This window comes from Felis catus, chromosome B2 (genome assembly GCF_018350175.1).
Source record: "Felis catus isolate Fca126 chromosome B2, F.catus_Fca126_mat1.0, whole genome shotgun sequence".
Lineage (NCBI taxonomy): Eukaryota > Metazoa > Chordata > Mammalia > Carnivora > Felidae > Felis > Felis catus.
In genome coordinates this window covers 92,914,762-92,941,037 of record NC_058372.1, presented here as the reverse complement: position 1 = coordinate 92,941,037, position 26,276 = coordinate 92,914,762, and the positions used below count along the sequence as shown (strand labels likewise).

Below are 26,276 nucleotides of genomic sequence, written 5' to 3'. Positions count from 1 at the left end.
GCTCTTTCTGGTCACAGTGTGAAATTTGCTCCTAAATTCTGAGATATCATCGCTTCTCGGCCTTTTGGCTAAAATCAAGTGCAAAATTCAGATATATCAATAACTTGGCATTTCTGTGGTCTGAAAAATGTCTAGTGTAGCTAGAACATAGGCAGAAATGACAAGAGGGACATATCAAACTTCGTTCCCTAAAAAGAATTTGACCCAGGGGGCCTTTGCAGTGATGTGATTATGTGTGGATCCCAAATTTTGTTAGAAATTCCTTAGCAGTCCAGAAGGTTGAGTACACATCTCAAAGTTGACCATCAACATGTATTAGTAGAACAGCCTAACCAGATATGATAATTTAAATATATCCCTTAAAAATGTTTCAGGATCAATCAGAGAATTATAATTAATAAGATTGCCTTTGTTCCTCTTAAGGACAAAGAGGTAGACTAAACATTTTCTTTAACTCAACCTACCTTGCATATCCTATGATTTCTTTAATTGCATCCAATTATTTAAGATTATTTTTGTAACTTAATAAAAACAGATACTTTGCTTTTTAAAAACAGTCCTGGATTTTGATTTTTATACATGATTAGGCATGTGCTTGTATTTTTGTCCCTTGAAACGTACAAAGGAAAAGTGCTCCTGAATGGTATATATAAATACTAGGTGAAAACTATCTCAGTGAAAGTTTATAAAGTATTACTGGGAGAACTCTATTTAAAAATATAATGAAAAGAGAGATGTATTTTAAAAATAGAGTATTTCCTATCTTAACTAAATTAGGAGACAATACCTTGTAGCCAAATTACATCCTGCTATAAACACCTAAAATCTTTCCTTTGCATGAGGTTTTCTTTTGCTTACAATGGCTTTAAGTGAATTCATTGTTTGATTACTTGACACAGATCATACAATCTGTGCTGAAAAGGGCAATCAAAACTGTTTTGTTATTCACCAAAGATACCTCTAATGTTCCTAGGTTAATGATATGCAGTATTTTGTGCCTTATTACTCTATGTATTATCTATTTGTACTTCAAATTCTGTATAAAAAAAGACAGCCTAAGTGTATGGATTTATTAATATTGAATACATATTCTGAAAGGAAGGAATAGGATTTACTAAGAAAGATGAATAGTAAGCTAAGAAACAGAGAAATAAAATATGGAAAACATCATTTATTCTAACATTTCTAATATCTCTCCCAATGTAGGAATTCCTTCTTCATGCCAAGAAGGCAGTGTTCTTTTCAGACCTGAATTTTTCTAACTAAGGTAAACCCTGTACTGTGTGTATCCACTCATCCTTTTTTGGACAGTGCTGAGTTATGCAGGGCTTCATCCAAATGGGCTAAAACCTGCCTCCCTGTAAATTACAATCAGTGATCCTCTTCTTTGGAGACACACAAAATAAGACGAAACTCCTTTTAAAGCATCATGGCATGGGGAAAATATGTCTTATTCTGATGAATATTTTTGGCCAAGTTCAACTACGTTTCCCTTTCCATAAGCAGTTGTAATGTATCATCCAATATTTTCTGAAGTACTTTTTTTCTTTCCTTCTCTTTCTCTTCTGTGTTATGTATTTTGTATTTTATCATTTACTATCCTAGTTGTGTTTTTTAATGTTTTTTGTGTTTTTTTTTAATTTTAAGAGAGTGAACATGAGCAGGGAGGGGCATAGAGGGAGAGACAGAGAGAGAGAGAGAGAGAGAGAGAGAGAGAATCTGAATCAGGATTTACAATGTCAGCACAGAGCCCAATGTGTGGCCTGAACTCAGGAAGTATGAGATCATGACCTGGGCTGAAATAAAGAGTCAGAGGCTTCACTGACTAAGCCACCCAGGTGCCCCCACTAGTTGTGTTTTAATTGCAAGTTTTTTTTCAAGTATTTTGTATGTATGTGTAGTAAAAATAATTCTATACATATATATGCCTCTTGATCTCTCTGCACACTCACACACATTAGAAAATCTTTTGCTATCATGTAATTTCTCCTACTGTCTCTCAATTTCAGTCTCCTACGAGTGCCACCTTTCAAACCACTCACAACTCTGGTCACTTTCCCAGGGACATGTCCTTTTATGGAAGCTGTTGTAAGGTGGGACAAAGGAGCTGATAAGAAGGAAAAACCTTTACAGTAATTGAATAAGGAATTTGTCAGGTTTCGTTAGGTCTGTGTAATGAATTAATTGTTTTTATATTCACCCTGTCCAATTTTTTTTCTACTTTCACGTCAAGTTATCTACCTGCTTAAAAATGATGGGGCTGTTTAGAAAAACTGAGAGAACTATTACTAAATGTACCATTGCTAAAGGGACTGTTCTTCACTTTCAGAAGCCAGTCTTTAGAAACCAAAGTATTTTCCTACATAAGGAAAATCAACAGGTGTGCATGGTGAAGAAAAATCTCATGAGGTTTGCATAGAGAAATTGTTGATGACCTAAGGCATCTGGAGCAAAGGGTAGATGAATTTCCTCTGTGTAACAGCTATTCTGATTATGTTTAAGACAAATTCCCTTTATTTGGGATTTATAGAAAATCAGAATTGAACAGGTTAATGTTCCCAAGAAACAAGTAAGAAAATTAATTTAGTGGACCTAAGAGTCTTCATAAGACCGTATCCACTTACATATGCATATATGAACTTACGTATACATATATGATCCACTTACATCATGCTAGTGAATTACCTTGATTATAGATGTGATACGTTAGCTGACGTGATGTTTTCCTCTTTCTAAAACAGTATTTATATCTATGCCTATTTAAAGCTTCTTCCTGGATTTTTTCAGCCACAAATGTGCTAGGGATACAAAAGTGAACATGATATCACTAGTTTTCTACTAAAAAGCTCATCTTCCAGTGGTGGAAGTAAGAATGTAGAGCATATATCATACAATGATATGAATGTAGAGCATATATCAATCATACGATGATATAACTTGAAACAATTGCAAGTTATAACCAGTGCCAAGATGAAAAAAAAGAGGCTGAGAACATAGATTTTTATTAGTTGGTCAGGGGAAATCTCAAGAAAATGACATTTGAGCTGGAGATGAAGAAAGAGAAGAAGCTAATTACATAAAAAGGATACAGAACATATTCCAGGCATAATCCTTCCTGTGTCCAAAATACTTAATGAAGCTCAACATGATTTCTGATAAGTAAGAGACGTTGAGAGTGGACAAAATGAAGTTTGTGAAAATATGCAGTAATAAGACCCTATAATGAGCCGTAAGAAGTACGATTTGACTTTTTTTTTTTTTTTTTTTTTTTTTTTTTGGGACAGAGAGAGACAGAGCATGAACGGGGGAGGGGCAGAGAGAGAGGGAGACACAGAATCGGAAACAGGCTCCAGGCTCCGAGCCATCAGCCCAGAGCCTGACGCGGGGCTCGAACTCACGGACCGCGAGATCATGACCTGGCTAAAGTCGGACGCTTAACCGACTGCGCCACCCAGGCGCCCCACGATTTGACTTTAAGTAAAGTGCAATGAGAAGGCACTGAAAATTTTTAATTAGTAGAGAGTGAGGTGACTTGATTGAGATTTTAGAAGGTTCATTTATTACTGTCTAATACTGGACCAGAGAGGAGCAAGTGTGGAAGTTGGGAGAGAGGTTATTTTGTGTAATGATCCAGGCTGAAAGTCTTGCTTGAAGTAGGCAGTAGTAATGAAGAGGAAAAGGAGGTAGAACTTAAATTATACTTTAAAATAGAATCAGGACAAAAACACTATTTTTGACATTGCTCACTTATGTAAATTTTAATCCCAATGAGCCAAAGCCCACTCCACTATAATTTCCAACCATTAATTCTTTCCTCTGGAGACACATAAAATAAGCCTTAATCTCTCACCTCACTCCACTATCTGACACAAAACTCTGTGATACATGTAAGCTCGTGACACAAAACATTACTATTTATTCTGATGAATACATGGTGAGACAATGTTAGGACTTGTGGATAATAGTTGGGTTTGTTGCCTGAATGGACAGTGACAATATTTAACTTGATGGGGGAGACATGAAGCAGGAAAGAGGTTGGAGGGAAAAAAAAAATCAAGATTTCTGTTTTATATTTGTTATACTTGTGATAACTCAATTATGATTTGGGGGACGCATCTGATTGGAGATAACAAGTAGTCATTTGTATATTCAGATTTTGAGCTCAGAGGAAAAGTTTTAGTTGAGGATATGAATTTGGAAGTCATCCACGTAAAGATAGTATTTAAATCTCTGAGAAGTCATGATATTGCTTAATAAGAGAATGTGGTAGGAGAGAAGAGTTCCCAGGGCCAGCCCCTGAGAAATCCAGCATTTTCAAGCAGAACCACTAAAGGAAACTCACAACATTATTTGTAGCTATCCAATTCCTTGAATTCCCATGGCCTTTATTTGTACAAAATCAGGTTATTTGAATAAAAGTAGCATCAAATAAATACATGTTTATATGTACTATAATTAAATATTTTTAATACTGTTACAGTGCAGTAACTTCATGGGGATAAATTTCAATCTGAACTACATTTTTCTCCGGCACATGCTGTATTCTTTCAAAATATACATTTTACTTCTTTATTTCAGAAAGAAAAATCTTCATCAGTTTAGTTATACGTATATATTTTTTTCCATTGTTATCCATTCTGTATTTGGGAAATCCACAATTTGGAAGTTGTAGAAACTATTTTGCCCACTCTTATGAAACTTTATTTAAAATTTCTTCAATTCCCTTTGTTTTTGTTAGTTTTTCTCATTCATATATCCATGTCACATGTATTTTACTCAATGGTTATTTTCTCTTGTGTTAATTTATAATTCATCTATTTTTTCTAATATTTTTTGAGCTTCAATAGCTCATATTTTTTCCCTTGATTTTGTCACATTTTATCTCATCTATTATATTCCTCATTTGTCTTTTCCTTTACACAGGGAAATAGATAAATATATCAATTTCTCTGTCTGTCTGTCCTCTATCATTTTATGTATGCTCAGTCAGATTCATGTTTATCACTGGTCATGGAATCAATTGGATTCTCTGCTATTTGCAGAGATCTCCTGTGGATGAAGGGTGCATACATTCAGCTAGCTTCATGGTTCCCTACTCCATGGTGAACTTCATTTCCTTAGTAGAGCCATAGTGTTCTGCATTGCAATGGTTTCTGTCTGTATTTAACGCTGCTTAACTGAAAGGGATTGTTTATATGAGTGGTCCTGTCACCAAACCATGTGGTCCTTTTCATCTCCACACACAAAGGATTTACCTTCATGTGAGTCCCCCTTCCTTTCCTACCTTATACCTTTATACCTTCAGGGATGTTTTACTCTTCTCTGTATGTTTTCAGCACCACTGTACATCATAATTTTGAAAATAAATGCTGTTGTTTAGGAATGAACATTATGCTTATGTTTTTCCCTCTTGGTTCACTTTTCATTTAATATAGTTTCAAATTAGAAGATAACTTTTTTTTTTGGAATTAGTCATAAGTACAACTATCTTGACTCTACTAAATGCGTGAAATATATTTTGAGAGACAGCATTATTGAGAAAATTATTCATGGATAAGATGAAAGTATAGTTAATATATTAAAATTCACAATGAAAAAAATCATTTGGAACAAATGGCACTGCTGGGAACAAATGACACTGCAGGGTCTGGATTACTAAGAGCAAAATAAATTGATTAGGGGTGGGGGAGAAAGAGCCTAAAAATGCAAGAAGTAAGGAAAGTGATTTGTAGATAACTTCGAAATAAGACCCAAATCACCGGGAATTATAAATGGAATAGAAGAATTAAGATGCAATTACTGAATAGAAAGAATAAGACAATCCTACACATAGATCATAATTTGATCTCCTTTAGCTTAAGAATCTAATTGAAAATTGCATTATAAACTTTATATGACATTATTAAATTGGACTTATGAAAATTCTCAAAATTGATAAATGGAACTCTTGAAAATTTGAGAATCATTATTAACTAATTAGATTGCTCATGTATGATTTTATTGTTTATACAGTCAAAAGGGGGGAGATTACTGGATATAGAACAAAAGTGGTGAGTGCTCTATTAACTTGGTTACATTGTCTTCAGTTATTTAAATTGAAAAGTTGCCAGTGAATTTTAAATGTATCACTGCCCCTTATTCTAGTGCATCTCCACTGACCCATAGCTTTTTAATACTTTGGGTAACACTTTCTCAAAGTGCATTTATATATGTGTGTTTATAGTGACTGGCACTATGAAAAATGATACAAAAAATGATACAAATTTGTCATACAATGTAATATTGAAAAATGTATCTATTAAATATTCATTTATTAATTAATATTAAAAGGTTGAAAATTATATAGTGTTTCAGTTCACACTAGAATATGAATGCCCTCTTGAAGGACTTTTGTAATATTAATTATAATATTAATAATTGATCAAATAATATGAGCCATAAATATTTATATTTGAAAATAGAGTACATATAGTTTTTCTTAACAACATAAATGTTATGTTTTCCACGAATGTAAGTATATTTGTGTGTGTGTGTGTATCAGTTTCTTTTACCTGTTTTGCTGTTTGCAATAATTAATATTCTACAGAATCATGGATTATTTCTTTAATTAACTCTGTCGCATAGACTTAAAAAGATCCAAATGAAAACATTTCTTTAATTCATGAACTTTTTTTTAATCAAGTTGAAAAATATATTTTTGATTCCGACTTCCTTAGAGTAAATGAAACATTGCCCACCTCTTTTTAGCATTGTTTTAAACTCCTAAAATTATGAAATATCACCAGTAAAAGAAGACAATGGGCTTCTGATGTATCAAAGGAAAAAAAAAATCTTGCCTTGGATAAATGTAGGAATATAAGAATGCTTTATATTATCAAATATATTAACAGATGGAAAGATCATTTCAGTGTATGCTAGACAATTCTTTTTTTTAATTTTATATCTTGTGATAATAAATATTCTTAACACACTAATCATTAAAAAAAGTCCTTGTCTTTATGATTTGTAATCTAAAATGTCTATACAAAAGATTATATAATAGCAATATCTTATTTTATATAAACTGGACTTCAAAGAAAAAGTATTAAAATCACATAAAATTAATTTCAAAGCTATTTAAGTGCAAAGAGGCTGAATTCATGTATATTTTGAAATGCATTTAATAAGTGTTAATTTATGTTCTCTTGATGTATTTGTGTCGTGTTTAAATGCTAACAGGGAGTTAGAGTTTGTGAATCCTATGAATTGAAGTTCTAAAATGCAAAAATATTCCAAATATTAAATGGAAGCTGTTCAAAACATGTTCTTAATTTATCTAACATAAAATTTAAAAAGGTGATACTTTCAGTGTCACATATTATATTTTTATTTGATTACAGTTTTATTCTTTAATTTTATTATTTCATCAATAAAATAATTGGTTTAATAGCCAGTTTAATTAAAATCCTGCTTTATAGGTAATCATCAGAAACGAAAAACCTATTTGTACTTATGTAAAAGTTTCATTTTTTTCATCTTTTTAAAAAGATTTTATTTTATTTTATTTTTAATGTTTATTTTATGTTATGTTATTTTACTTTATTTTATTTTATTTATTTATTTATTTTTTGTGTGTGTGTGAGAAAGAGAGGCAGACAGAGTGCATGCAGGGAAGGGGCAGAGAGAGAGAGAGACACAGAATCTACAGCAGGCTCCAGGCTCTGAGCTGTCAGCACAGAGTCTAACGTGGGGCATGAACCCACGAACCGTGAGATCATACCTGAGCCGAAGTAGGACACTTAACTGAGCCACCCAGGTGCTCCTAAATATTTTATTTTTAAATAATCTCGAGACCCAACGTGGGACTTGAACTCAGTACACTGAGAGCAAAAGTCACATGCTCTTCCAACTGAGCCAGCCAGGCACTCCAAAAGTTATTTCATCTGAATGTGCATTTGAAACCACACAATCCCAGGACAGCTGGGTGGCTCATTCAGTTAAGCATCTAACTCTTGATTTTGGCTTTGGGCATGATCTCACGGGTCCTGAACCAGCCCTGTGTCAGGCTCTGTGCCAACCTTGGAACCTGCTTAAGATTCTCTCCCTCCTTCTCTCTCTCAGCCCCTCCCTCTCTCTCTCTCTATCTCTCTCTCTCTCTCAAGAAAAAAGAAAAAAAAAGATACTACATAATCTCAGAGACTTTGTTGCAAATAATGACATTCGCATTTATCTAAAACTAGGATGTATAAAATTGTAGATTGAATAGATTACTAATCATGTAGAGCTATGTGACTGTGTTGGGATTAAAATCTTGAGATTTTCTCTTATTAAATATCTTCCTGTTGAAGTTTGAAGAGAAAATCTACAGAAATAAGTTTCTCTCTGTTGGACCTGGAATATTTCCTGTTTATTTCACTAGTTTTGATTTTAATTTCTCAAATATTTCCAGAACTCTTAAATTGTGGCAAGATAGTCAGTTATTTCAAATAAAGAAGTGATTTAATATACCATAAAGCACATGTCAAAAATCCTTAAACACAAAGAATGAGATGCATAAGTAAAATTAACATTTAGTCCAATTAAAAGACAACTTGAGTTCAGACATTAATTGTAACCATATAATGATCAATTTCCTGAATATATTTATTTAAACATTGTTTAACAACAAAAATTTCATCTTTATCATATATGTTTTGCCAGTATGCTAAAATTAATTCCTCACTGTAATCTTTGGGACTAGAGCTCAGCCTTGATTATTTATGCTTTACCATCCTCAGTCCTCTGAACTAGTGACTTGTGTTTCTCTGCCTCTTACAAGGAATAAGAAACAATAAATTATAAATTCAAGAAGCTTCTAGAATCAGAAGCATAAGTGGCAGGGTAACCAACTGGCCTAAAACCTCAATATAAACTTATGCCCATATAAAAGAGAAAAAGCATATCCTTACATGGGATCCCTAGATCGAATGCAATGAGAGGCCAGTAGAAGAATTCAGAAAGAATGCTTGATGAATTGGTGTAGGTCAGCTGAGCATTACAAGAGATTGAGCAGCCTGGGATGCTGCAGAAATTAGAGGCTGTGCTTCCTGGGGAACATTAGTGAAAATTTTAAGTAAGTGTTTATGTGTGGTGTGGATTTATGGGAGTAGGAAAGCAGCCACAGGGGGAGGGCCATGAAATTCCGCAAGGGTACTTCTCTCCTGTCTTACTTATGAAACAAGTCTTTATCTATAGGGGAATGAATAAATTATACTGTCACCCTTTCTGGTGAAAAACTATCTGAACATGTAGAAGAGAACAGAAAATAACGCACCTAAGGTAGGGGCAGGAGCATGTACTAGACTTAGAGCTACAGCAGGGAGAGGGACAGACATGCTGAGGAAGCCACACAGGGAGACACAGGAAATGGTACCTTCCAAAGATTGAGCCTCAGTAAATAATAACAACAAAGAAGGTATCTGTAATTCTTTACCCTTCTCCATTAGACTAACAAGTTTAGGTAACAAAAAACAGCAAAATAATATTGAGAGAAATACAGGGGAGAGATAAGAGAATGTAAAGAAAGCTGTCTGAAAAGCAATGCAAAGACCTAAAGCCAAGGGTAGTACATCAAAGAGATGAAAACAACAATAAAAACAAACAAAAACCTATTACAATACCAGCCCCTATCTTGACACAATGTATTTCTAGAAGCATTAGAAACCTGTGGTGCACTGAGCATTACCATATTGAACTAACCTCAAACCCAGCTTAACTCCTAATTAAATTAACTCCAATCCTCATACTAAAGACATAGCACAAGGGAACATGTTCACATTTCCAGCCTAAAAACTGAATATCAAGCATTCACTGTTCCACTCAATATATCTAGTTTTCAACAACAAAATTATAAGACACACAAAAGGTAAGGAAAAACAACACATTTCCAAGAGACAAACCAGTTATCAGAATTAGAGTCAGATATGACACATCTATTGGAACTAGCTGACAGAGAACTTAAATGTTTAAAACATTAAAGACTAAAGAAAATGATGAACAGTATGAAAGGTCATGTGAGAATTTCATCAGAGAAATAAAAACTATAGTAAAGAATGAAATGGAAATGCCACATGAATAATCAGTAATAGAGAAAAATAATTCGTTTGGTGGGCTTACCTCATCAATAGATTAAATACAACTGAGGAATGAATTAATGAACTTAAAGGTAGGTCAGTAGAAATTAGCAAACTGAAACACAAAAAGAAAAAAAAAGTTAAAAACAAATAAACAGTGCACCCAAGACTATCATCCTTCAAGAAACATATAATTAGAATACAGAAAAAAGAAAAACAGGGGAGATGAAACATTTGCATAAATAATGGCCAAGAATTTTCTACATCTAATGACAACTCCCAATGCACAGATCAAATTCACAGACAGCATCAAGAATAGATAATTAAACAATTAAACAAACAAAAAACCTTACACATATCACATAGAAATTTCTGAGAATGAAGTGCAGAGAGGAAAGACACATTAGAGAGGAACAAAGTTAAGTATTACAGCAGATTTCTTGCAAGCAGACTTCTTGTCATAAACCATACAAGCCAGAATATGATGGGGCCATCTCTAAAGTGCTGAGGAGTAAAATGAAACCCAGCAAAAAATTCTTTTCAAGTTGTAATTCTATAAGCAGAATAAAGGATTTTAGTAAAAAAAAAAAAAAAACCTCAATGGGAATAAATTCTGTAATTTCGTAGTATTGTTCCAACATTTTTTTTTGGTTTGATAACTTTATATCCTAATTTAAAATATTAACATTAGTGAAAGATGGGCAAAAGTGTACTGAAATTCTCTGTGCTTTCTTTTCAATTCTTAAAAATTAACAAAAAGCAAATAAATTATTCAAAAATAAATGGCTAGACAGTGGTCAGTTTTAGAAGGAAGATTTTTTTTTATATTTTTAGTTACCACCTATTTTAATTATATGTTAAATTTTAAGGAAATCTTTACTATATGCCTTTAGCTTTGGAAGGTAGATTTATTTTTATTTTGGTGAATTTCAGATGTCAGTGGATTTTGGTGTTAGATTCTTTTTGTCTGCATATTATATGTAGTTTTAACAAGGAACTTACATTTCACAAACATAAATTTGTATGGTTCATAGGATATGTGACATAAGTGTAAACATTTAAAAATATATACTGATTAAAATAAGTGTGGGTAAGAAGGTGATTTATTAAGTACTTGTTTGGGTTCTGGGGCAAAGGTTTATATTTGACCAAGTTTAAATCTGTGCTTTACTTAATCTTAAATACTTTATTTAGAATCCAAGGTTTTTTGTTTTTGTTTTTGTTTTCATTTATCTTTTCTGCATCTTCTTCAAAACACCTACTCTCTATTGGGTGTTCTTATTTTCCTTTTCTCCACATTCTGTAAATCCAATCAACTATTTAGTTGTTATGACATCTTCTAGATTGTGTGTGGTATGTATGTATATGGTTATATGTGTGTGTTTTTCCTCTACTTTACTAAGCTTGTATTTTTTGTTTGTTTGTTTATTTTAATTTTAGTTGACATACAGTGCAATATTGGTTTCAGGAGTAGAATTCAGTGATTCACCACTTAGATACAATACCCAGTACTCATCACAACAAATGCCCTCCTTGGTACCCATCACCCATCTAGCCCATCTCGCACCCACGTCCCTCCATCAACCCATAATTTGTTCTCTATCATTAATAGTCTCTTGTGTTTTTTTTCCTCTCTTCTCTTTTATTCCCCCACTTCCCGTATGTTCATCTGTTTTGTTTCTTTAATTCCACATATGAGTGAAGTCATATGGTATTTGTCTTTCTCTGATTATTTTTCTTAGCATAATAAACTCTACCTCCATCCACATCATTGCACAAGGTAAGATTTCATTCTTCTGACTGTGGAGTACTATTACATTATACACACACACACACACACACACACACACACACACCACATCTTCTCTATCTACTCATCAGTCAATGGACATTTGGGCTCTCTCCATAGTTTGGCAATTGTTGATAATGCTGCTATAAACATTGGGATGCATACCCCTTTGAATCAGTATTTCTGTATCCTTTGAGTAAATAATTAATAGTGTAATTGCTGGATGGTAGAGTAGTTCTATTTTTGTTTTTATTTTTATTTTTTGAGAAACCTCCATACTGTTCTCCAGAGTGGATGCAATAGTTTGCATTCCCACCAACAGCACAAGAGGGTTCCCGTTTCTCTGTATCCTCACCAACACCTGATGTTTTTTGCATTGTTAATTTTAGTCATTCTGACAGGTGTGAGGTGATATCTCATGGTGGTTTTGAATTGTATTTCCCTGATGATGAATGATGTTGAGCATCTTTTCATGTGTCTGTTAGCCATCTGGATGTCATCTTTGGAAAAGTATCTGTTCATGTCTTCTGCCCATTTCTTAACTGGTTTATTTGTCTTTTGGGTGTTGAGTTTGATAAGTTCTTTATAGATTTTGAATAATACTAAGCTTGTATTTGCTTCTAATAAATTTATCCATATATTCAAGAAATACATAATATGTTTGTCTTATTTTCATCTTCTCCAGTAAATCTTCACCTTTCCCATGTCTGTATCTATATTTATGACACATTAAATGCCATCAATTCATGTCTGCATAGTGAAATCTAACATCCTAAATGGTCTTATTCCTTTGCTAATAACTTTATTAATAATTTCCTGATCACTTATAATTAGAAATTATTGTTTTTTATTAACTACAGGTCATTGCATTGAGTGTTCTATGCTTATTTTATATCCGGTGTTTTATTTTTACATTGTTTGATATAAATATTCCACCTACTTCAGCTATCCAATGGTGGACTGGCACAAGTTGGTTATTTTCTTGGTTGTAGAACATTTCTGGTAAAAATGAGAACATTTACAAACATAGCCTGATTCCGTTATCTCTTGTCTGTCTTCAGGTTTGGGATGATTTAAGTATTCTTTAAAAAGCAAGCAATAAAAAAGGATATAAAAGTCTACTTATTAAGTCTTAGTGACCAAACAGAAAAGAGACTTTTATATCCATCGCCTTTCTTCCTAACTTTGTTTTAGGTACTCTCATTTCATTTTTTCTTATCCTTCCTCTTCGAGGTTAGTACATCACTGAAAGTAATCTTTTATTTCTCTGAATCCTACATGTGTGACAGTAAAATGGATATGGTGATACATGAACTGTCCACTTTAAATGTTACTATGAAGATCAAAACAGTAATTGTGTACACAGTATTGCTTAGGATAATTTTTTAATCTGTTCTACTGATTTGAAGTAATGGTAACAGGCCAGAATATTTACTTTTAAATAGAATGAAAACCCCACATATCATTAGTTTTAAGACATTTCTAGATACATTATATTTACTCTAATTACAGATGATAAATAGGAAACTGGAGGCTTTGGGACTGGAGAGATCTTTCCTTATATTAGCAAGGCTTAGAGATGAAGACTGAGCTACAACGAAATGATGCAGTGGCATTATTCTGTTATTCTGTTTCAATGACTGATTCACCAAATCAAAAGTATGTTCTATTTCTTTTTACTAATTCTGGTAGTTTTTAATCTGTTTTTGGAAGTTCATAATTCTCCCTCTAAAGACTGTATACATTTAATATTGTAGGAAAAGTTTATATTTATTATTGATTTTCTTATTCACATGCAATTCTGACATAAAAATAAATGTATCCTTTTTGTGGATGACAATGATTCCTTGAAATCTACATAAGAATTTTTTTTTCAGAAATGGATACTGCTATAAACTTTCCTTTACCATTAAGAATAATTATGTTAATATTGTTCACAGTGCCCAAGATAAACTTAAAGTTCCCCTCAGTTTGACTAAACTTAAGACAGGATTTTTCCTGAAGATAGGCTCCTGACCTCCCTTTCCTTATAACATTTACTTTAGAAAACTTATAGTTAAAAATTGTTTCTCTGCCCTTTGATATGTATGGGGTTTCTTACCAGTTTTACAGCCCAAGAAAGTCTTTCTCAAAAATCTGGGAGCTATCTCTTTGAAATGCCAAATGTTTGAAATCATTAGGAGTCTAATTTCATTTAGTGCCCATTAGCAAATATAGATGGCCTAATCACATTGACCTCCTCATTGACTTGCTCCAGTATGTGTCCACTGTCTCAACCCAACACCTAAAAATCTTTCTGCTTTTGTTTCAGCAGAGTTGAGTTCAATTTCTCTCCCTATTGCAATAATTCTGAATAAAATCTTCCTTGACTGTTTAACTGCATCTGGTACAATTTTTCTTTGACAACAGAAAATACAATTTATGCTACTGAATCATTTCGCTGTTTGCTAGGAAGTTTGAAGCCAGATTTGGACTTAAATAATCATGTAGGATACTGTCTTAGCTTCAGATGCTATAACAAAATGCCACAGACCCAGTGGCTTGAAAAACAGAAATGATTTCTCACAGTTCTGGAGGGTAGGAAGTCCAAGAATAAGGTACCAGCTGATTCATGTCTGGTAAAAACCCCTTTCCTGGCTTGTAAATGGCTGCCTTCTTGCTGTGTGCTCACAAGGCCTTACTTTGCATGTGTGTGAGAGAGATCTTGTGTCTCTTTTTCTTTTCATAAGGACATTAATCCCATCATGTGGGCCCTACCCTCAAAACCTAATCTAACTCTAATTATCTGGGAAAGGCCTCACCTTCAAATACCATCCCACTGGGGATTAGGGATTCAACATATGAATTGGGGTGGGAGGGGGGGACTATAAACATTTAGTCCATAGCAGATACTGTGACTTGCATTTGCGATTCAACATTTCTGTTGTTATTGTTATTTACATTAGTTAATATTAATTTACTGCCAAGTTAATGTTTTTTTAACTTGTAATATTTTTTTAGTAGCTTTAATATTTTATGCAAGCAGATAAAGTGGCACATTAGAGAAAAGAAAAGATCACTTTTAGTTTAAATTCATTAAATTTTAACAGAGAAGAGAAATCAGAGCTGACAGGACTTGATATATTATCTTGAACATTTTACCAGGAAATCAGCTGTTACCTAAAAATCTAACCCATTAGACTTCCATAGTATGTACTTTTTAATCTAGTAACCTCTGGTTTCAAGGTAAAGCGGGGTTGGGAGGTGGAGACCTACCTACCCTAATTGAGCATTGCTATTACCTCCTGCATAGTCACCACTTCCCATCTAAGAGTTTCAGTGCTAAAATCTCATCGTCAAAACCAGTTTTTCTCTCTCCTGTTTGCTTAACAGTTGAATATTTTGAATGAGAAAGATTATATGACTTTAAAGCCTGAAAACAAATTAGATACAGAGACAAAATAAAAACCTAGTCTGTGTAGGACATCTCTTATTTTCAGAAAATGAAGTATTTAATATTTATTGGTTTGTCTTCTGATGTTTCAAGGAAACAGAAGGTCAGATTTGTCCCATAATTGTATGTTTTCTGTTCTATATATTACTGTCAAATAATAGAAAGCATATATATATATATATATATATATATATATATATATATATTCTTTTTGAAATGCCATTGATTTTAAACATAGTTCCCAGTATCGTTAAATAAATTAACTTAATGGGATTGCCTATAAAATTTTAAGTTTAACATTTAATAGTGGTTATGTAAAACAAACAATAATTGGATATATCTTCTCTTATCCATGATTGTCTTGGATTTTCTTTGTTTTTTTTTTCTTTTTAATTCTAATTTTGGCCCATTTGCAACTCTTATAACTGTTTACAAGTTTCAACAGAGATAATAAAATGTTATTTAAAAGGTCGGGAAAATCACAATGCTGTTTAGGCTAGACATCATGCATCTCTCTGTCTTTGTGGTAGAAATCAGAATTTCCAAACAGGATTTTTAATATCTAAAAGTTATAGGTACCTGTTTGGTCCATCATAGAATTTATTAATCTCACTAAGAATATATAAACTCCCTTCCTCTTTTTCTCTTTTTGATTTTTAGATATTTACTTGGTAATCTTTTCTTCTGCCTAATGGGCCAGTGGCTCCCTAGTGACTCAGCTTTTCCTTGATTTCAGATACTTAAGAGGGGTACATTAACTCTTTCAGCCCTCAGGGGCCACTTAGTGTGCTTTAATGAGTAGTAACATTGAGGAAAACACATAATTTACTTTAGACAAAGAGGTCATACCCATACTATTAGATATTTTAAATCTAATTTCTATTTTCATCAAGGTGATATTTGCACATATTTTCAAAAACTAAATAGTGTTAAAAAGATGTTAATAGTAGCAGCAATGCCTTACTCTTTCCCTTCCTAACTCTATGATGGGTCCTCAGGACAGCCTCTTCCAAACTTTAACATTTCTTATGTTACATACTTTGTTATTTTAAACAGTATACTTCTGGGAGCTCTTGATTTATTGAGTTTTGACTTATCAATGGGATGCCAACTAGTGGACATCACCATAAGTCAATTATTCAGTGAGGCAGCTGTTTCATTGTGGACTTTCAAAGTTTACTATTGCCTTGATTTCTCTAGAGCGCTTTTCTTCACCTAGAGAATGATTCTTCAGTCCCCTGCCTAAGAGATTCCATTTTTTTTTTCTATTTCTGCATAAAAAAACTATCACAAATTTAGTGGTTCAGACAAAACATATTATCATCTCACAGTTTCTGTGGCTCAGGAGTCTGGGAATAGATATGCTGGATCCTCTGTTCATAGTCTCCAGGACTGCTTTCAAGATATTGGCCAGACTGAGTTCTCACGTGGAGCTTAAAGTTCTCTTCCAGGTTCACTCAGATTGCTGGCAGAATTTATTTCCTTGCAGTTGAATATCCTAGGCCCTCAGCTCTCAGAGCTGCCTTTTCTCATGGGCTATTAATACCAGGACTGTTTACTTCAAAGCCAGTCGAAGAGCATCTCAGAACTTCAGGGAATGACTAAGCCAGCTTGGATAAAATTCATCTAATAAATTCAGGCCTATCCTGGATAATCTCTCTTTGATTCATCCCAAATCAGCTGATTAGGGATTTGCATCTGCAAAATTCCTTTCACCTTTGCAATGTAATCATGGGAGTGATATCTTATTCATAGGTCTGTTCCTACTCAAGGAGGTTACTGGATGTGCGTCCCTGGGGGTCATCTTATGATTTCTGCCTATCATAACGTTCTAAGTGTCTGTTGGTTTTCAATGGTGCAGGAAGGTGTAATTCTGAATGAGCATTTCTAACATATCCTACTTTATCATACCAGTGCCTTATCCTATTCTCAGCTATATCTGGTGTCACCTATCTCAGAGAATAAATCCATGACTCCTGCAAGGGTGAAAATGGGCTTATGAGATTCTAAAAGCTTTCCTGCTTTAGAATTGGGCCTTAGTCTGCTGCTTAGGGTACCCAGCCTTCCAACACTCGAACACAGGCAAGCTTCTGGACAATTTAATGGATTGCCTTTCATAGGTACCTCCATCTGTAGCCAGTTATGTTTATCCTGCTGCTGCTCTTCCAAAGCAGTTAACACCACCTCCATCTGGTGTCCACCTTTAAGTATTGTAAAAGTCTCAATGTTTCCATCATGTTTTTACTTTAAGCCTGTATTAAAAAAAAAAAAAAAAAAAACAAAAAACCTCGTTTCCCTTATCATTTGCATATTATTTCTGAGAGGAAAATGGGACAGAGAGCTCTTTAAATGACTCCAGCACATTTAATAAGATATTTCTCATTATAAATTATACCATGAAGTATGGTGTCACTGTGCAAGAACTATTAAAAGTGCTTTTAAATTTTCATGTAGAGTTTGCACTGCTTGAGAATTTTTTTAAGGAAAGAATTGAAGAGATAGACCATTTGTGGGCATGATGTGTTTGGACAGAATTGTTAAATGTAGATTTTATATTTGAAATATATATGCAGAAACGTATATAAGGCATAAATATATAATGTGATGGTTTCCTAGAAAGTAAACTCAGGGGCGCCTGGGTGGCGCAGTCGGTTGGGCGTCCGACTTCAGCCAGGTCAAGATCTCGCGGTCCGGGAGTTCGAGCCCCGCGTCAGGCTCTGGGCTGATGGCTCAGAGGCTGGAGCCTGTTTCCGATTCTGTGTCTCCCTCTCTCTCTGCCCCTCCCCCGTTCATGCTCTGTCTCTTCTCTGTCCCAAAAATAAATAAACGTTGAAAAAAAATTAAAAAAAAAAAAGAAAGTAAACTCAATCATTTAATCATCACTCAAGACAAGAAGTAGGGCTTTCATAATAACTTACAGCCCCACTCCATGTATTCTTCCAGTCAACACGTTTCCTTGTCTCTAAAAGTAAATGTTATTCTAACTTGCAAGACTTGTAGCTGCTGTGTCCATTTTAAATGAAATCGGATGGTGCGATATCTTCTTTCATGTCTGGATTTCTTCAGTCAACATATGCATGGGAAATTTATTCGTGTTTTTTTTTTTTTATGTTTTCATTTTTGAGAGACAGAGTGTGAATGGGAAAGGGGCAGAGAGAGAGAGGGAGACAGAATCTGAAGCAGTCTCCAGGGTCTGAGTTGTCAGCACAGAGCCTGATGCTGGTCCCAAACCCATGGACTGCTAGATCATGACCTGAGCTGAAGTTGGACTTAACAGACTAAGCCACCCAGGTGCCCCTATTTGTGTTGTTTGTATATAGCTGTAGTTTGTTCATTTAAAGTACTTTATAATATTTAATTGTATGGCAGTACCAAAAATGATTTATACATTCATGTAGATGGACATTTTGGGTTGTTTCCAGTTGAGGTTATTATGAATAGTGCTGACAAGGACATTCTTGTGCATGTACATGCAAAATGAATTTCTGATGGGTGTATACCTTGGAAAAGAATTACTGGGCCATAATGTATGAGTATGTTAAACTTGGTAGATATTGCCACACTATTTTCCAAAGTTCTTCCAAGCTTCTTCCAAGTTACAATTCCAACAGCACTAAATAAAAATTCCCACTTCTATACATCCTTGCTGATACGTGGTACTTCTGTAGAGATAGCCAGTTGCTATCTCGATTGTAAACTAACCAACCTGTTTGTTATTGTGATCCTCAATGCATATGTCTGGTTCTGAACTCTCTGTTCTGTTCAGTCTATGAATATCCTTGGGCTAATATTAGACTAACTATCTAATAGAATAAATCTATTCTGCTTTTTCTTTTCAAGTTGTCTTAGATATTCTTGGTTCCTTGCATTTACAGACAATTTTTAGAATTAATTCATGAATTTCCACAAAATTCCCATTGATATTTTGATTGGAGGCTGCACTGAATGCATAGAAATATTGGGGATATGTAGCATCATTACAATATTGGGTTTTCAAAATAGTGATTACCATAAATCCCTCTGTTTATTTAGGTTGTCTTTATATTTGCTTAATCCAGTTTTATTGGATTTTCTATGGAAAGCCATTTTCTTAAGTTTTTTATAACTTGGTGTCACATGTATTGGCTGTTGTAAGTGGAATTTGTGTAAAAATTATGTTTCTGTTTGCTGTTGGTATATAGATCCACAATTGACTTTCTATATTGACCTTGTACTCAGCAAAATGACTTATTTCCTCTGATTATTTCTAATATTATTGTGTAATTAAAATTTTTTCTACAGTGTGTAATCATGCAATTTGTGGATAATAATGCTTTTTTATTTTTCTCCAGTATTTATAGTTTCTGCTGATACTTTTATTATTATTATTAATGTTCAGGATAGGGATAGTGGGCACTTGTGTGTGTGTGTGTGTGTGTGTGTGTGTGTGTGTGTGTGTGTTTTAGAAGGAAATATTTTAACATTTCACCATTAAGTATGGTTTTGTTGTATTATTTTCTCAATATATTTTATTGCGTTAGGAGTTTCCATAATTGACTAAGATTTTTGTCAGGTATATATATTGAGTTTTATCACATTTTCTCAGTTTATTGAGACTATCATGATTTGTCTTCCTTATTTTAAAATTATTTTCATATTTGCACCAATGAATTTTCTTCAGTCAAATATGTTTGAGCTACACTGTTTCAGAGAAATTATAATCTCCCTCCCTTCACAGTGCTTTTTTGAGATTCTAACATACCAATATCCATTGCCAATCTGCATGTATTCAAGCATATAGTATTTTATTTTATTTTTTAAAGTAGGCTCCAAGCCCAGCATGAAGCCCAATATGGGGCTTGAACTCACAACCCTGAGATCAAGAGTCAGACACTTAACCAACTAAGCTACCCAGGCACCCCAAACATATAGCATTTTATAGTTGTTCAAAATAAAATTGTATTTTGAATATCTGTAACAGTTGCAAAGTCCACTCTTGTGATTCAAACTTTTTAAAGCTAACCTCAATAAACTTTTAATGTGATCCTGAGCAAACTCAAAGACCTGAATGGTAACACAGATAACACATAGTAGAAATCTTACCTGCCATCAGGTTTTACTAATGATTAGCTGAGACTCCAAGATAGAAGCAGTAACCATATACTCAATGATTTTCATCTCCACATCTGCTTTGCCCACATCTATCTCATGCAGCTGCCTAAACCCCCTGCTTTTTTTCACCAGGACATGTTTTGGGTTCAGAGTGAAAAGAACAAAAGGTGGATTCAGGTCAATCTAATTGCATAGTTTTGGGGGTCTATTTAACTAGCTGTAGCTAAAAAGTGTACATTCTTCAGCACATGTGAGGTTCATAAATATATAATAACAGGTATATTTACAAAACAAAAACAAACAAAAAAACCACCATAGGTATATCCTCTTAAAAGTGTTCCTAAGGAAAGAAATCAGTAGATAGCTATACCAAGAGTATGTTTACTTATATTCCAACCAGTAAATCCTACCATATATTTACATGGATTTCTAGTTAAAGTTAAAACAGTTTCACCTGCCACTGACAAGGGAGGAAATTAAGGAAATGAATTGACATTCTACTACTGAAGAGCTTTTTTTCTTTGACTCTTTTATAACTTAATCTATTACAGCCAATTGTTTTAGACCTTATTGTGTCTTCATGACATATGATAGATTATGTCAATATTCTCACGATCCTTGAAGACCTTTAGTATTCTGTCCAAACTTAGCCTTCATTTCTCCTATTTCATCATGTCTTCTGAGAAAAACCTATTCATGTCATCACAGCTTAGGATATTCTTCCCAAAAATAGAAACTGGTCTACCATCATCTTAGTAGAGCATTTATGTTCAGTGTCAATTCTAATAACATTTGGAATTTCACTTCTCTGAGAAAAAAATTCCTAAAAGTTTGAAATAAGTGATATTATTTTTCTCTGTCACAACAAAATAATTCCCTTACAATAATTTACATGAATCCTCTTCTGAAGTGAATTTTTGTATAATTAATTTAATGTAATATAATTTTATTAAAATATTAATATTTATTAATTTATTTTAGCCCTGAGCAAAGAGAGCCCTAAACTCTTTTTTGGGTTTGTCAAATGATTGCCTTTTATTATAGCAATTCCTAAGAACTGATAGTGGCAGCCTCAAGAATGTTATAATAAATAATTTGAAAGTTGAAGCTAGACTTAGTAGGAAATAGTCTAAAGACTGATTAATGAAGATTGCCCTAAGTATAGAACACAAGAGGGGTAGTAAATATTCTCAGTATATGCTTTAAATTTGCATTTAAAAACTTTATTTTACATTATGAGACATATTAAAAGAAGTTCAAACACTTGAAAATCTTATGAGACAACTAAAAGTAGATTTTGAAATGATCACCATTTATAGATGACTCTTTTTTAAAAGGGAAAAAATAAATAATATTTTTCATATTTTTAAAGAGCTTATTGAGTTTTAATTATAGCATATCATCAAAAGAATCTGTGTTTAATGGAATCTGTTAAGATAGAGTAATCAAGACCTCTTTTCCTACTACATAAGTTTGCATGTTAATTTTCATACCTTGTATTGTAATAGATTGACTTTACAGCTTATTTGTTCCATGACCACCTGCTCAGTTCTGCTATGTTGCACCTAAATTCCTTGAATCATTGTGTTAAATCATCTATAGAGTCTTCTGAAATGGGATATATCTGAGAAAGAAAGCAAAGATTAGAAATGCAAATGATCAAATTGTTGCTTTGGGTGTTGTTATATTAACTTCTTTCTTTAATTTACTTTGTAAGAGAAAATCAGATGATTTTGAATTCTTCACCACATTTCCTTCCAATGTGAGCCTCTTTTTATTGTGATTAGACTTTTACATTAAGTGTTAATGCTTTTTACTAAGAAGCAGGTTAATTGTACCATCTATTTTCAATTAGCCCTAATAGAGTGCATGTATAGCTGTGGAGTCTATTGTGCATGTCCTTATAGAAGTGAGGAAATGGAGTAAAAGCTATTATTTTGATGTCCTGATAAATTATACTCCATATTATGTTAGATTAACAAAATGAATGACTAATGTTCCATATACACATGAGCTGTGACAGCATTTTTGACTCTTAATAAATCTTAAAACTGGCTGATATCTAATTCTTTTTTATATTAAGTGCAAATTAAATCTAGATTATTTCATTACCTTTAGTCACTGACTTCTAAAAGCTGGTATATATATAAATGTTATTGACTTTTCTGCACTAATCAGGAAAATTCTAAAATACTTAGGTTCTTTGTTATCTTACAAGAACATGTGTGCCAAACCTTACAGGAAAATATGGATTGAAATGACAATTCTTAGCCCACTGAGAAATGGAGTGTAAACTTTTACTTTTAGAATTGTGAAATACAGTTAATTGTCCAAAAGCATATGTCCAAAAGCACATATATATATATATATATATATAATTGCATATGTTCATGAAAATATTTTGAACAACAGTGAAAAAACTAATTTTTAATGGTTGGTGAGAATTAGAAAATTAAGAACTGGGAATGCTTATATTAGTTATGCTTATAAAAGCTGTAATAACTTGCATATTTTTCAGATAGTTTTAATGCAGAAACATCAATAAATCTAACATATATCAAATAATATTACTGGAAGAAGTGATTGCACTTTATTAAATACTGAGGTTTTGTTTTCTATATATCTGTTAGGGCTTTAGCTCATTTTCAAAAACATTATTCCATTCTGAGTTGATGATTTCAGCCCTAGTTTCTCCTTCTTCTTCTGTCAAAATAAAATTAAATTATCCCAGCAATGCTAAACTTTTAAAAAGTGCAAGAACTCTGGAAAATGAAGGTATTACACTGTTCTACATAAAATAAATTTTAGAAACATTCTCTATAATAACTATTATTTGAAAATTTCTAATCCAGATTAATGAATCAACTGCAAATATCAGTAGCAAGAGAGTTCTTTAAATTCATTTCGTATAGAATTTTCAAAATATGTTTAATCATATAATCAATTCTTTAGAGAACACCTATTAACATTTTATTGAACTAATGTTCTTCAAAACATTATTAAAAACAACTTTATAGACTCGAGAATAAAGAGAAATGGTGAAGTTAATAACAAATCACATCAAATTGTGTATTATTAACATTTGAACACAGTAAAATCAGGTTAGAGCTATTTTAGGTCAGCAAGGCAGTCAAAACTTAGAAAAATTATTAATGCATCCATTCATGCAAAGGAAAAAAAATCACGTAATTTTGACATCATAAGTGTCATTTGATAAAAACAAATATCTCCTCTGTGTAAAATATCATGTTAATTATGGAATGAAAGGAAGCTTCCTTATTATGAAGAAGAGTATTAGAATAGTAAAGGAAACATCAATTTTAGTGATTAAACAAGATGAAGATACTTAAATATTATTTGAGGCATTGAGGATGAAAAGATTTTCAAAATATGAGGAATACCAGAACTACCTACGAAATTTTTAGGAGTGGAAATATTTGTGCCACAAACCAGATTTTCAACCAGGAATTTTGGTTTTATCTACATTTTTAAAAATATTTACTTTATATTAATAGTGACAATAATAATTATAATAATATTTATTGAGTGACTTATCTATTCCTGACCTCCTTTACATTTTATTTAAGATACAAATTCTTTAAACTCCATAAAGTCTGTGTAAGATAGAAGCTGTTATTATTTTCATTTCACAGATGAAGACACTAATGTTCACAGACACTAACGAAACTGTTGAGACAAACACTGGGGCTCAATTCAGTAGTTGAGAGAGCTGGGTTGAAATTATGCTCCTTTGGGTGACTGGAGCATTACAAATACACGGTCACTTCAAAATAAAGTCTCTGTTTAAAATTTTGAGACCATAGGGGAGTATGAATCAATCTCAAAACCGTATATTGACTAGTTTGTGATTATAAATTTCAGGGAAGATGATTGTTGCTATTGTTGTTTTCTCTCTAGTTGCTGCCGTTGTTTTCTGGCTTTGATGTCAAGGGCAGGTAGATGTTTTTGTCGCTTCATTACCCACAGCACAGCTATTTCTCAGGTATGCTTACAGGGAGTATGATGGCATTTGGAGTTCCATCCTTAAGTACTTTGCAAATCACATGGATTCTTAGCCTTACCTCTTTCTCCCTCTGCCCAGTACAACTCCACAAATAGTGGCTAAGTGTTATAAAGTTTTCATAGATACTATCCATTTCATTCTTGCTTCACTCCCAAGTTTTCTGCTATTTTTATATTTCCCTGATTTTCTTTTTAGCCAACTAAGCAGTGCATGTATAGAGAGCATTTATATTTTTACTGTATTTTTATCTAACCTCTTTTAGTTGTTTTCATAGGGAAAAGAATTTCCTTAGCTTTTCCTGCTGTTCATGATAGTGCCACGCTTCATATGTTGCTAGTAGAACTTTGATTCTGGTCATAACATATACAGTATGGCTGCCTACTTATTGGAACCAATTAAATAATAACTACCATTTTCCCAAAAGAAATATAAAAAATACTATATGTTGTTTCATTCCAATTTCTTAGGATATTTGATTTTAAATTTAATTCCCCTGGAAAATGCCTATATAATTTAAATTACATGAATATAATGTGCTTAAGACAATACATAATACAGTACATAATGGTAAATAAAACAATTATTTCTTTATTAGTCTTTTGTTCATCCAAGCAAACTTATTTCCTATGGAATAAGAATAAAGTTCAAATGAGGCTTATACTTATTGCTGAAGTGCCTCAAATGTATTTTAGCAATGTTTGTCTTAAAAATATATTATATATAAACATATGACAAAAATGAGAAGCAATTGAAATTCTTCAAATATATACAAATTGGCTTATTGGAAAACAAACTAAAAACTAAACAAACTTTCTTCTACTATTGGCTTTTCCATAAACTATCTTGTTCCTTTGTTTGATCTATATGAGTATTCCAGTCATGCTTCCTTTATACATACAATGAAAAAAATATGGTTACATGTTCAGTAAATTACCTTATATATTTTAAATCCTGTGTTTCAACCTTTATATAGCTGAATTCCTAAACAGGTGCGTTTATTTCTTTTTTTTTATTGAAATCTTTAGGATGGAGATTCTAACACTCCTACAGAATTATTCAATTAAATTAATTAATTTTTTACATTTTTTTTTTGGTAACAAAACGCCCAAATTTTAGCTATGACTGAACAGAATAAAGACTATATTTTCCAGTTTTTCTTGTAGCTATATATGGTCATATGACTAATTTCTCATCAATATTTATTAAAAAAAGATATATGCAATTTTGAGTATTTCATTTAAAGAGAATAATTGTGTTTTCCATTTTATTTTTGATACTTCCTGTTAGGTGGAATATTGAGAGCAGAAGTTGATCATCTTAGATTATTATGGAATCTATAGCTAGAGAGTAGCTGGGCAAAAGAGAAGATAAGTCGGGGCCTCGAACCATATAATCACCATATTACATTTGTCCCTTTGTTTGGATTGTTACTTGACATAGGAATAAACTAGTTTCCTTAAACCATTGATAATTTGGTCATTTTTTTAATAACAGGCAACATTTGTAACAGTTAATGTAATTTTAAATATAAAGTAAGCATAGATAATAGGTAACTGAAATATATTTTCCTTTTTACTTTCAACTCTCAGAAAACAATGTACTGAGAATGCAGTGATTGAATAAATCATTCCAAAATGCTGCAAAATATATGAATCAAATATGAAAAAATAATGACTAAATCATGAGGCTATTTATATATGTGTCATTTTAAAATTTGCAAATTTGCTTTTCTCACGTCAGTTATTTTCTTTAACCTGAAATAAATTGTGTACATTATTATTATTATTGACCCTTCACACATGAGGAGACAAAATCTAGATGGTGAAAAGACTTTAGCCAGCTTAACAG

At 32.7% G+C, this 26,276-nt stretch overlaps 1 long non-coding RNA gene across 1 annotated transcript in view; it reads left to right on the top strand.

The window, feature by feature from the left end:
• The window catches only part of LOC111560505, a 1,125,299-nt gene that overhangs the window by 918,905 nt on the left and 180,118 nt on the right, over nucleotides 1-26,276 (top strand). The window contains exon 11 of the long non-coding RNA XR_006598120.1: nucleotides 24,323-24,407. This is a non-coding gene — a long non-coding RNA (uncharacterized LOC111560505). The remainder of the gene's footprint in view (nucleotides 1-24,322; nucleotides 24,408-26,276) is intronic.